The 13,082-nt window shown below is 33.5% G+C and overlaps 1 pseudogene; it reads left to right on the forward strand.

The window, feature by feature from the left end:
* Nucleotides 1-1,816: 1,816 nt before the first annotated feature.
* Nucleotides 1,817-1,934, forward strand: LOC112484693 (annotated as a pseudogene).
* The last annotated feature ends 11,148 nt before the right edge of the window (nucleotides 1,935-13,082 follow it).

A 13,082-nucleotide genomic window follows, 5' to 3' on the forward strand; every position in this document is an offset into this window, starting at 1 on the left:
AGTATTTACCCAAAGAAAATCAAAACACTAATTAGAAAAGGTATATGCACCCCTATGTTCACTGCAGTGCTATTTACAATAGCCAAGATATGGAAGCAACCTAAGTGCCCATTAATACACTATTGGATAAAGAGGTCGTGGTACACATATACAAAGGAATATTACAAAGCCATAAAAAAAATAAATAAAATCTCACCATTTGCAATGACGTGGATGGACCTAGAGGGTATTATGCTAAGTGAATTAAGTCAGACAGCGAAAGGCAAACACCATATGATTCCACTTACATGGGGGATCAAAAGAACAAGATAAACAAAGTGAAAACAGACTCACAGGTAGAGAGAACAAACTGGTGATTGTCAGATGGAATGGGGCTAGAGGGAGCTGGGTGAAAAAAGTGAAGGGATAAAGAAGTACCAATTGGGAGTTACAAAATAGTCATGGGGATCATTTTATAAATTATAAAATGTCTAACCACTATGCTGTACACCTGAAACTAATATAAAATAATATCGAATGTCAACTCTTGAAAAATAAAAATAAAAATCCTGGCTCATCCAGTCCACCTTCTATTTATTTATGTTCAATTCTATTATCCTTGTGAAATAAGATGAGAATTGTGAATCCATATCCCTACAGGAAACAACTCTATCAGCTAGAGTGCAGTGCTTATATGCAGATACTTTGCCTTTGGTCATAGAGACTCCATTTCCAAAGTCAGGTAGGTCAGCTCCTCATCCTCCACCCCATTGAGTGAGGTTGTTTTATGAGGCTAGATTGTGCTGTCACATTCAGTATGCCACCCTGAGATCTATCAATCTCCTAAATGATGTTTTCTAAACTTGTAAATATTAAGATTTATATTTTCTCTGAGTTCTGACAAATGCTCAGTGTCATGTATCGACCTTTGCAGTATCGTACACAATATGTTTGTGTATGTTTCACAGCCTAAACGAATTCTCTGAGTTTCATCTGTTCAACTCTCCCCATAACCAATCCATGGAGACCACCGATCTTTTTACCATCGCTGAAGTTTTATTTTCCTTTGCTTTTTGTACAAACTTACTCCTGACACACACTGGCAGAATATGATTCAAAACCTTTGAAGCAATCAGAATTAAATTCATATTTAAAAGTATGTCAAAATAGAGTGAATTTATTTTAATGTGATACTTTTGAAATATCCTCTAAGTAATATTTATTTCTTAATAATTCAGTTACAATAACAAAAAAATATTCCAAATTTTTTCTAAAGAAATGTAGTTTTCATGTAATTAAATATGTAGTTAAAAGTAACTAAATTATTATTTATTTGCTCAAAAATCATGCTCTAAATAAATTGGTTAGATTTCACTCTCATATGCATACAAACATAAAGTAAAAGAAAAAAAATTACAAAAAATTATTTTACTATTTGGGGACATCTTGTTATATTTATAAACCTAATACTTATTTGCCTTTAAATACATATATACATGATTTATATAATATGAATGATTTGTAAGATTATTTATTAATATCTTGCATCATTTATTTAGTTCAAACGCAATTTTCTTTTGGAAGGTAGATTTTCATTGTTTTATTCTCATAAATGAAGAATGTAACATCAACATTTACAAATGTTATCTAACACAAGCAAGAGAAAAACCTGATAGATTCAAAAATTATAATAATTGTGATATAAAATGAAAGATGCTGAATAAAAATTTTATCATATTGACATACATGTGTCTATAGTCTAATAAGTGTCATTGTATAATATTTATTTTCTAAGAATAATGACTAGCTAAACTTTAGCTTCTAAAATACAATTTTAGACTATGGCCATGCTACTCTGAACAAGCCCGATCCCATCTGATCTTGGAAGCTAAGCAGATCAGGCCTGGTTAGTACTTGGATGGGAGACCATCTAGGAAGACCAGGTGCTGCAGGTATAAAAAATAAAAATATAAGGGATTGTAAACTGACAAGGTCCTTGCAATCTGTGAGGTCAGCCAAGGGTTGCCTTGCCTAAAATAAACAACTAAATAAATAAAATACAATTTTAGATTATAGAAATATGTATTAAACAACTTAGATGAACAGACTTGTACTCAAACATTTGAGATATTCTACCTCAGCATTATCTATTAAGATTGTGATGGATTATTGTATCCCAAAGAACACAGATTAATTATTTGCCTTCCACAATAAAACCATGACCTTGATTTTGTCAACTAAGGTCAACATAATAACATCTTTCTAATTTAATTAATTTATTCATGGCCACCGTATTCTTTGGAGAAAATCCTCAGAAATGTAAATAAACATCTTCCCAACTCATCTCTAGTAGTGTTTGATAATATGTTCTCATAGAAAACAAAATTATTCTATGACTAACATTAAAATGAACAGAAAAACTTCCAGTTTAACCCTTCGATGGTTTCTTTCCTGATCCGTGTCTACATAACATAAACTGCAATGACATTAGTGAAAATATATTAATCAACTCTCATTACTGAAGTGGAAATCAGAATACCAGGCTTGGATTGCAGAATTTCAACTACTTAAATGTTAATATCATATAGACATAATCTAGTTTTTTTACCAATGGAATAATACATTCCATTGGAGTATAAATATCAGATTTTCAGTGATCACTGTAGTATTGATACAGGTTCTTGATATTGACAATCTTGTGTAAATGTAACATAACTGCCCATTGATTTTGTTCCGAAAATAATGTTTTTCATCTTTATTTTCCAAAACCATAGAAAGTGATTCATCTTGAACAAATTCAAAACCACAAATTATATGATAATATTCAGTTTGAAATTCTAATCAAAGCAAATTTGGTAGAGTATTGAGAGAAACATACGCATTGTTTGTAAAGAACATACATGCATTTAATACAAATATAAATAATGAGAACAGGTCAAAAATATGTTTTCTTCTCATTAAATATGCTCTATTACCCACAATTAGAAGAGAAATTTTTACTTTCTAGGTTTAATTTAAAAAATTGTATAATAATAATAAAAGCATTAAAATATAAGTCTCTCAGGGCAGATATATAATGTCCACATCTGAAAAGATTAAATAAGGTTACAAAATGTGAGAAAAATACCCAGGTTTATACCAAAAAAAAAAAAAAAAACAAGACAAAGGTTTCAATAGAGAGCCATTGATCTCCGAAACCTACACTCTTTGATTCTAGCATGCTACCACACTTCTTTTTGTTAAAGTTACAAGAAAGGAGAAAATGCAAAAGTATATGCAATTACAGTAAAACTTGATGCAGTGTGACATTATGTGCAGGATAAAAGGAAGCGTTTCCTAGATTGAAGCGGATAATGAACCAAGTTAGCTTAAGCAGTTTATAGAGTTTTGAAACCTACTTAGCTTTGTTTTCTGCAATACTGTAGTCACGCACCCACAAAAAATGATTTTATTCCATACCAATATCCCTGTTTCTTCATTTTTACTTTAAACAACATACAACATTTCTGTGAATTCTCACACCACTATATAAGACAGAGAAAATTACCCCAATGTGTAAAATCTTATTTTAAATTCATAACATTTAATTTCAACACTAAAAACACGTAGGGTTTCAAGACACTGAAATGGTAAGTGTAGGGCCATCCGAGCCAGAGGCCAGAAGGGAAAAGAATAGGGAGGCAAACACTGTACTCCTTGAGTTTGTAAACTCTACGCGTTTTTATGAATTCATTTGAGGCTGACCTAATTTTCAATGATCTCTGTAGCACATTTTACCCATTTCATCCCCATATGTTCCTAATAACTTCTCTAACCTAGCTAGTAGGAGTGTGCATTACTCCTGGAAACATTCTGAGAATGATAGCATTTCCAGTGAATTAGGCATGCCTTTTATTCTTAGGGGACTTCTGTGTTTAAATGAATACTCACACGCTTCATTACAGTATCTCTAAAATACATGCAAACCCCGAGGCATACCAAATTACTGAATTAAGGTGACATAATTCTTAGAAAAGGAGTTCAGTACTTCACTCCTAAAATATACCTGTGTCTCCAAGGTTCTGACTAATTTATACTGCTAGGGGAACTGCCCCAATTTACTTTGGCTTTCAATAAAATACCTCCAGCTGCCTCCAGCTACAGCTCTGATTTGGGACAGCAGTACCAGCCAAATTAGTGCTATCATAGTATCATTATTTTAATAGATCTTCACTTCGTCAGAATGAAAAGGTTAGGACCCAATCTAACTTGTTAGATTTATTGTTATTCAGCTCACCATGCTTCCAAACAGCAGGTTAATATCTGTTTTTGGCTGTACTAAAGAAAACATGTTCTTTTATGTATAAATAACACCAACTATAAAGTTGGGACAATTTTTTTTCATCTTAGTTAGTGATCTGAGAATTCACAGAAATGAAGATAAAACTGAAGAAACAGTGAGATGTTGTTACGGAATGATATCATGTTTTGTGTGTCCGTTGAATGAGGGAACTGTATTCTTACCTTTTGAATAAAATGAAGTAACATGATAGAAATGTATTTCTACTGAAATAGTAGGTGTATTATTTTTGTAACTTGTCTAAAAGCCAAGTTATAGAGCTGATCTTCCTGATATCAGGTGGATGAGGCTGAAGGATATGACTTTAAACGCTGAAAAGGAAGAATTCTAATAAGAGCCAGACACAGGTGGAACAATTGGCTCTTCGTTTGCAGGTGATTTAAATCAATTGTTTAAAACTGATATTAGATTTCACATCCTGCTGTGTGTTGATGCATTATATAATTTGAAAACTGCACATCTACAATGAAGCTAGGCCATTTATGTCCACTAAGAAACAGAAAATGTATACATAAGCTTCTGCCGAGTAGATAAAAATTAACCCATGACATATGTTTTCTTATTTTCATTATCTAAGTCCTCACGGAAAAGGAACAAGTCTCCAATATGCAAACATCTACACTTCAAATGGCTTTAACAAGACACTAGATCTTTCTTGACCAGTTAAGAGGTTCTGCAGATGAACATGGAGTAGGCGTCTCAGCAGTCCACCTGGTTAACCTCTCGAGATGGTGAAAATAATGTTGCAAATGTGTTTCCCCCAATCCTGCAAAGATTACGTGTGTGATCGCTTCACTCTTCCACTCATATTTTGTCTCTATGTTATCCAAGAATTGGAAGTAGCTACTCTTTCCTCTCTTACATTCAAATATAAGTGTCTTTTGAGATAGAAATTTGGTATTTATTAAAATGCTCCCCCTCCCCAAATACTAAATCTCTGATGTGCTTTCTATTCTCAAAGATAATAAAATTAACTCTATTAATAGTTTACTGATAGTTTAAAATGGTGCTGTTTGTGATTTCTGATTTATTCTCTCATTTTCCTCTTAAAATAACCCATGAAAGCCTCCCCTGCCGCCAAAAAAAAAAAAAGGCAAAATTTCAAGAGTACTGTTAATGAAACATCTCTTGGACGTAAGAGGATGCATTCAAATCATACCTAAATCTCTCAGGCAAAACTGTGGAAAATTCTATAGAAAACAAACTAACATACTTTCATTTTCTCCACCAATTCAATACCCCCATTATGCTATTTTTGGCAAACCGAAGGTAGAGAAGACAATCTGGCATATATTCTTTACAAGAGAGAGAGTGAAATGAAAATGAGCAAATAAAGTTTGAGCAAATATACCTCAGTTAAAAGCAAATGGCAAAATAACAGACACTGTGATATAAATACCTGCTAAAGTGAGAAATGCATAAAATGAAGCAAAACAATTATACTATTTTAATTAAGTACACACTTAAATATTGTGTAGTCACGAACCTCTTTATCTGTTTTAAAATCAGGAAAATCTTGACAGAGACATAGTTCACTGTGTGATTTCACTAGAGGCATGGTGTGATGACCCTATTCCAATGGGAGCTATACGTACAGTGGTTAAGATCAAGGGCACTGGAGCCAGATGACCTAAGATTCACTCGAACCTTCAATTTATTAAAGATATGACCATGTGTAAATTGCTTAAACACTCTAATTGTTAATGACAATACCACAATCAAATTATTGTGGAAATTAAATAAATTACACCTACTGCGCCTACTGCTGCTGCCTTGGTCTCATCTAAGTGTTAGGTTTATATAACAAGTTGACTCTCAAATATAAAAGGTATACAGAAAAACCACAATTCTCGAACTTCAGTTTTTTTATGAAAATTCCTTAGAAATGTGGATAATGATGTTGACTTATGATATTCACATCTATGAATTCTGATTCAGTAGAAACAGAAGAGGTACCAGTAACATCAATTTCTAACAACCACATTACATCTACATATTTTTAGGAACATAGAAAAGTCAATAATACAATATCATAGATTGATTTCATTAATATGTATTGAAACTTGAACACTGCAAAAAGAGAATATATCTTATTATTTTATGAGTTCATGGAACACTTCAAAAACTGGCTTTTAAAAAGATGGTACACAGACACAAAACACAGTTATTACTCGAGGTGAAGTTGTAAAAAGTAACAGATCCCCTGGTTGAAATTCTCAAGCTGTATGAGACAGCAGAATTGTATTCAGTAGTTTTACATGCTTATCTTGTTAAAGGAAAAGATATAAGGCTTAATCTTAGCTAGTTAGAAAATCAAAGTAAAAAAAACCTATAAAATGTGATAAATATGTAAGTAAATATATGGATATACATTCACATGACACTACTTTATATACAGAAAGAGAGAGAGAGGAACAGAGAGGAAAAAGGAAGAAGAGAGGGAAGAAATTCTTGTATTCATAGAATCCTCATCTTAGTAATTTATAAAGATTAGAAAAATTTATTTTAATAACAGAAACAAGAAAATAAATAGTCCAAAATATTTCAAATTTTGGACATATCTAATCATCTCAGTAATTATTTGTAATGAGGACTCTCAATATTTAATTTCTCAGAAGAAACTAATGTATCTCAAGCATATTCTTGGTAACGAGCATCATGATTAAAACATCGGCAAAATTATATTTTTAAAACTCTTAAATATTTTCAAAACTCCTAAGTAGATAGAGATAAAAGGGGTCAAATATTGTGGTGACTAAAAAAATCTAACTGTGGGTGGTGAAATCACAATGCAATAAATATATGACATATTGTTGAAAAAAATAGATATAGCCAATGGAAAAAAATCACAAATAAAAATAGTAATATATTTTATTTAAAAAAAACTCTTATTTGCTCTCTCCACTCTTTCATGAACAGATAGTTGAATTAAGTAAAATACTTTAATACTTCCTGTTTTTTAAGTATGTAATATGTTCTAAAATAGCTGTAAGGTGCCACCAATGGTTTCTAAAACAACCCTAATAACTTTTATTTCATTATTTCTATTCTATAGATGAGAAAAAATGGAGGTTAAAGTGATAATGTAGACTTTTTTTACTAGAATGCACACCTATTTATGTAGTCTACATGGTTATTTCACAGCCACCTTCTAATTCTCTATCCCAAGTTACTCTTCGGAAAGACTTGGGATTATTCACACTGGCCGAGACATGCAAACAACTGAAGTATTCTTCTACAGACGACTGAATAAAGATGTGGTACATATATGTACAATGGAATATTACTCAGCCATAAGAAAAGATGAAACACTTCTATTTGCAACAACATAGATTCTGAGATAATCATACTAAGTGAAATATGTCAGACAGAAAAAGCTGAGAACCATATGATTTCATTCATCTGTGGGGTATAAAACTAAAAGCAACAAACAGGATAAACAAATAAACAAATCTCTTAAGACACAGACAACAGTCTAGTGGTTACCAAAAGGAAAGGGGGGTGGGGTGGGGTGGAGTGGGGTGGAGGTAGATAAAGGTAAAGGGAGTCAAATACATGGTGATGAAAGATTTGACTTTGGGTGGTGAACACACAATGCAATATACAGATGATGTATTATTGAATTGTATACTTGAAATCTAAACAATTTTATTAACCAACGACACCCTAATAAATTTAATTTTCTTAAAAAAGCATGGGTATTAATAATTAATGTAAAAATTTTGTTTTAGAAAATAAAAACTAAAAAAGATAAGTATGTCTTTAGCAATTATAAATGAAATCAAACCAAAATGAAGAAGTCTAGATTGCAAAAGCTGACATATAAATATATTTGGGGGCTATTTGATCCAGGTAAAAGCAAGAAGCTGTGTTTATAATACCCACATAGAACAAGGATTCCAGGAAACAGGAACCAAGGAAAATAGAACCTGAAGAACCTGTCTACAAAAAAATTGGAAGTCAGAGTATGTGTAAAAAGGAATCTGAAATAATTCTGGTCATCAGTTCAGGGAACTACAAAGGAACCACAAAGGAACCTTCACTACTTCAGGGGCTAAGCTAAGAAACACCCTTGAGAAGTCAGGAACATTGGCACATGTGGGTATGAAATTCACACCATTCTAATATTTTGTGAATAAGTTAAGGAATTAGTATGAAAACCTATGATTTTGGAAAATGAGAGTATCGTGGGTCCTGTCCTAGGAAAAACACAAAACCTTCCTTTACAGATGTTTCCCAAGCTGAAGACACATGGGGTGCTCATGAAAATCACCCAGAGGATGTGCGCACAGTGTTGACACACCATATAAGAAGATCTGCAATGAGGAGAAGTTAACAGATGGAAGAAATAGGACAGTTCTCCCTCCAAGTAAAAAGTCATTGGCATTCTAACGAAAATCTCAGCAAGAATTTTAGCATAACTTAACAGGCTGATACTATAACCCTAATGGAATCGTAAAAGTCAAAAATAGCCAGGGCACTTTTGAAAAAGAAGAGGTTTATTACCAAGCCATAGTAGTTAAAACTGGCTAGATGGAATGGAACTCGAACTCGAAGTTCATACTCCACTAAGCACATGGTACATGACAGATAATGGGAGTGACAATGCACATCAATGGGAAAGAACTGTACTAGGGTTCTACCAAAAAGAGCCAATAGGATGTAAAATGTGCATGCGTACATATAGAGATATGCATATATTAAGATACTACATATATAAACATTACATATTAATATATAAAGGGAGAGCAGAGAGGAGGTACTCATTTTAAGGAGTTGGCTCACATGATTGAGAGTTGTAGAAGCTAGCAAGTTCATAGTTTTCAGGATATGTCAGCAGTAGACCCAGGAAAGAGTTTATGATGCAGCTCAAGTTCAAAGTCAGTCTACTGTCAGAATTCCCTCTTCCTTGGAGAAAGTCAGTTTTTTCTTCTAAGGCCTCTAACTGATTAGATGAAACCCACTCACATTATAGAAGGTAATTTACTCAAAGTCTACTGATTTAAATGTTATTCTCATCTAAAAATAACTGCATAAGACATCTAAAATAATGTTTGTCCAAATATCTGGGTGCCATGGCCTAGCCAAGTTGAGACATAAAATTAACCATCTTAAGTTCACCCGTCAACTTGGCATTGATAGACACCTCCTTAAATTATACTTGGTCCCCAAATAAAGACAATAACAAGGTCGTAATTCTGGGTAACATGTGGTACAAAAGATACATTGACTTTATTTTATAGTACTGTTAACATCAAATCATAAATTTTAAGTTATAGGATATCAAAAAGATTAAACATTACCCAAGCACTTTGCAGCTTCTTCAGAGAGAGGGTTAGTGCATTTTAGGTTGTACTCAGGATAACTGGTATTGTGTTAGGTGGAAGTATGACTTTATTATTGTCTTTATCTGGGGATTAGGCACTGTTTGGGGAGGTGTATACGGGTGCCAAGCTGAGACAAGGTCCATCATCACGAGGAGAGTCAGTAAATGTTTCCTTTTAGATTCGGAAACCTGCCCTCGACCCCCTGCTTAACATCTTTCTTGAAAGTCGCGAAGCACTTCATGCTCTGCGCGACCATACTTGTCCCTCTTTTGTTATTATGCATCTAAGTAAAAGGCAGCACTTCTCATCCAGCTAATAAAAGCCGAAGACTAAGGTGTCATCCTTGTCACTTTATGCAATAAAAATTAGAGGAAAATGTCCATTATTAAAAGCCTTCTTATTAATCTCCTTCAAATCCACTTTCTTCATCATGTTTATAAAACACCTGTCCCTCGATTTAAGCAGATTATCCATTCCACGCATACATGGAAAAAAACCACACAGAATCTACCGGCACGGAAAAACAAAATAAAACAAAACAAAAAACACTAAAGAAATAGGCCAATATAAGTCATAAAAATATTTGTTTCACATATTTTCACCAAAAATGCTAATGAAAATTCATAAAAAAAAACCACCAAAATTAATTTTATTTGCTGCCAGCAGTTATACTATAATCTAAAGCGATTACCTTCTCTTTTTAATTGGCACAAAGTCATTATCATCATCATTTGAAATATTTGGAAGTATTATTTCAGTTTCATTATTTATGTTTATGTTTTTAGATGACCTTTTTCCAACTCCATCTTTTGTTAAGTTTTCATAAATTCTTATATTCACTGCAACATTTTAAAAAATCTTTTCGAAATTTTAAGGCTCTTTGGATGTTTGGATCGATATCTAGAATTGCAGTTTCTAGTTTTGTGGACAACTGAAGAGCTTTGTAAATATTTTCTGCAGTGAATGAAACTGGTTCAAGGTCACTGCCATATTCATCAGCATAGGGTATGAATAGGAACTGCTGTGAGTCAACAGAAACAAGTGGACCAGCTGAAGTGTGGTGAGGAGTGAATGGACCAGTCCAACTTTTCCCTGGATCTAAGAACCAGACAGAAGCAATAACAGGCCATTATTGCTGCTGCCCCTTTGTCGTGAGCGCAGTGCAGGCACGTTCATTTCTAACCAGCGCCCCTCTCTGTGTGTTTGTGTTATTTCATACATGTCTCCCTCATTGGCACACTTGCCTCTGAGGTGTTTTGATGGAGGATGTTTGCTCATCTCTGTATCCTCAACACATGTATGAAACGCCTTAACTAAAGAAAAACTGTGTGTACTAAGCGTTTATAATAGTGTTATCATTAATAAATACAACGGAGGGTGAAAATAAAGGGCATTAATCATATGTGCACATTATATGAATTATAGCATGTTTTTCAGACACACTCACATACAAAACATAAGTCTTATTAATAGCACTCTATAAGGAAATAGACACTTTGAAACAAATGGATATTATTTCAGACATGGTGCTCTTCTGAGGAAGAACAAAGAACAAAGGTTTATCATGTTTAAATGTATTAGATCATTTTCATATAAATGTATTATATGCTTAAAATTAAATGGCTATTACTATATTTATGTATGTATATATTATTTAAAAAGGAAATCTAATTTGCACATATTTGATAGTTTTACTTATAAACTAATTTCCAAACATTTATCATACCTGGAATTCTATTTCAATTTTATGTAGATTTCATCCTACAAGTACTAAGTTTAGCTCAATATTCAGACTTCAAGAAGGACAGTTGTGGCTCACTCGAGTGGGATAATTTGGCCAAGTTTAATGAAGAAAAGTTTTGGAAGGGCTAAGGGAAAAGAAGAAAGAGTGATGTGTGTCTCAGGTCTGGTGACCATAGGTGAGCGGATGGGTGGGTGGTGTCTGCTATCATGCTAGCCTGGGAAGGTTGCAGGTGCCTGCACTGCAGGAGAGAGTAACCAGGGTATAAAAACTCTGACTTCATTCTCCTCCTGCCTTCTGGGAAAAGTTCTCCTGCTGGAAATCTAAATCTTCCACATTAAGATAGGAATTCAGAATGATGTCTGTTGCAGGGAAAGGAAGATAAATTCTAAGTATCAGTTTTCATAGTTCCAAGAAAGAAAGAATGAGGTTATATACAAAGATAAAGGGGAGAATTGATGTCTTCCATGATACAATTTTATGTTTCTTACACCTCTTAGGCTAGGGTCAGCTCAGCTGGTGCAATCCACTCAAGATCAGGGCTCCAGGGCACAGCACAGTGAAAAAGAATGGCGAGAGAATCTACAGGGGCAAATGGAGTATGCCCAGAACAGCTTGCATCTGTGACATTACCTTTCTATAGTAGTAATAAAGGAAATTATTGTTCTGCTCTTATTCTGTTGCACAAATAAAAGAGAATAAAATTACATGAATTTCCATTAGACTATAAAACATAAGCAGCAATTAAAATGCACATAAATATACATATAAAAGTGAATGTCTCATTCTTCGCAATGTCTTTTTTAAGTATAGATTCTACTCTCTATAGTGATGGTTAGTTCACAAAACATAAGACAGGTATATGTTTTCTTAGATGGTAGCTGATTAAATTTGTCAACCAAAAAAGTGGTATCAGATTAAACCACAATCACACTACTCAAATATTGAAAACTTCACGTACCAACTTGCCAGAAAGTATAAAGTCTCTGTGTACGCTGAATATTTATTCATTTATAATATAGAAGACAACAATTCTCCCCTTATTTTATTTGGGAAGGGGAGGTTCTGCATAAAAACCTTATGGGAGGGGGAGCTTTGAAAACATATTTAGAATTTAATCTTCCTTTCCTGGCATTGGACATCATCGTTAAGCCCTATCTTTACTGAGAAAATTTAGATGACATTTCAATATACTGATTTAGTAATAGATCATTTTTTAAACCTATTAGCAGCATCTCTATGCACAATTTAATTTTACTTAACAGAGAAAATGTGTCCATAACAATTTAAACAATTTGAATTATTCGAACAATTATTTGTCCAAAACTCGTTTGGAATTTGGTCACATCGGGGTTGAGATACTCCAACCCCGAATCACACCCAGAAAAATGGAGTTGACGCTTTACTTCTAGAGTGGTTTTCTTACAAATACTTTGAAATAGTAAATATAGGAGAACTAATGAGATATTAATACACAAAAAATGACACCACAGCATAGCTCAACCAAGCCAGGCCAGCTAAGCAGACACTCAAGGAAGAAGCAGGTGTGTTCTATATGTCTTGCTGAGCAAATTTTCCAACACCGTCATAGAGCTGAAAATCTCCACACTGAGAAACAGGAAAGGGAAATCAGAAAGAGAATGATAGGGCATTAAGTGAGAGAAAACCAGGGTAAGTCTTCTGAAAGTGACTTCTG

Source organism: Pteropus alecto, unplaced genomic scaffold, assembly GCF_000325575.1.
Source record: "Pteropus alecto unplaced genomic scaffold, ASM32557v1 scaffold17, whole genome shotgun sequence".
NCBI classification, from domain to species: domain Eukaryota; kingdom Metazoa; phylum Chordata; class Mammalia; order Chiroptera; family Pteropodidae; genus Pteropus; species Pteropus alecto.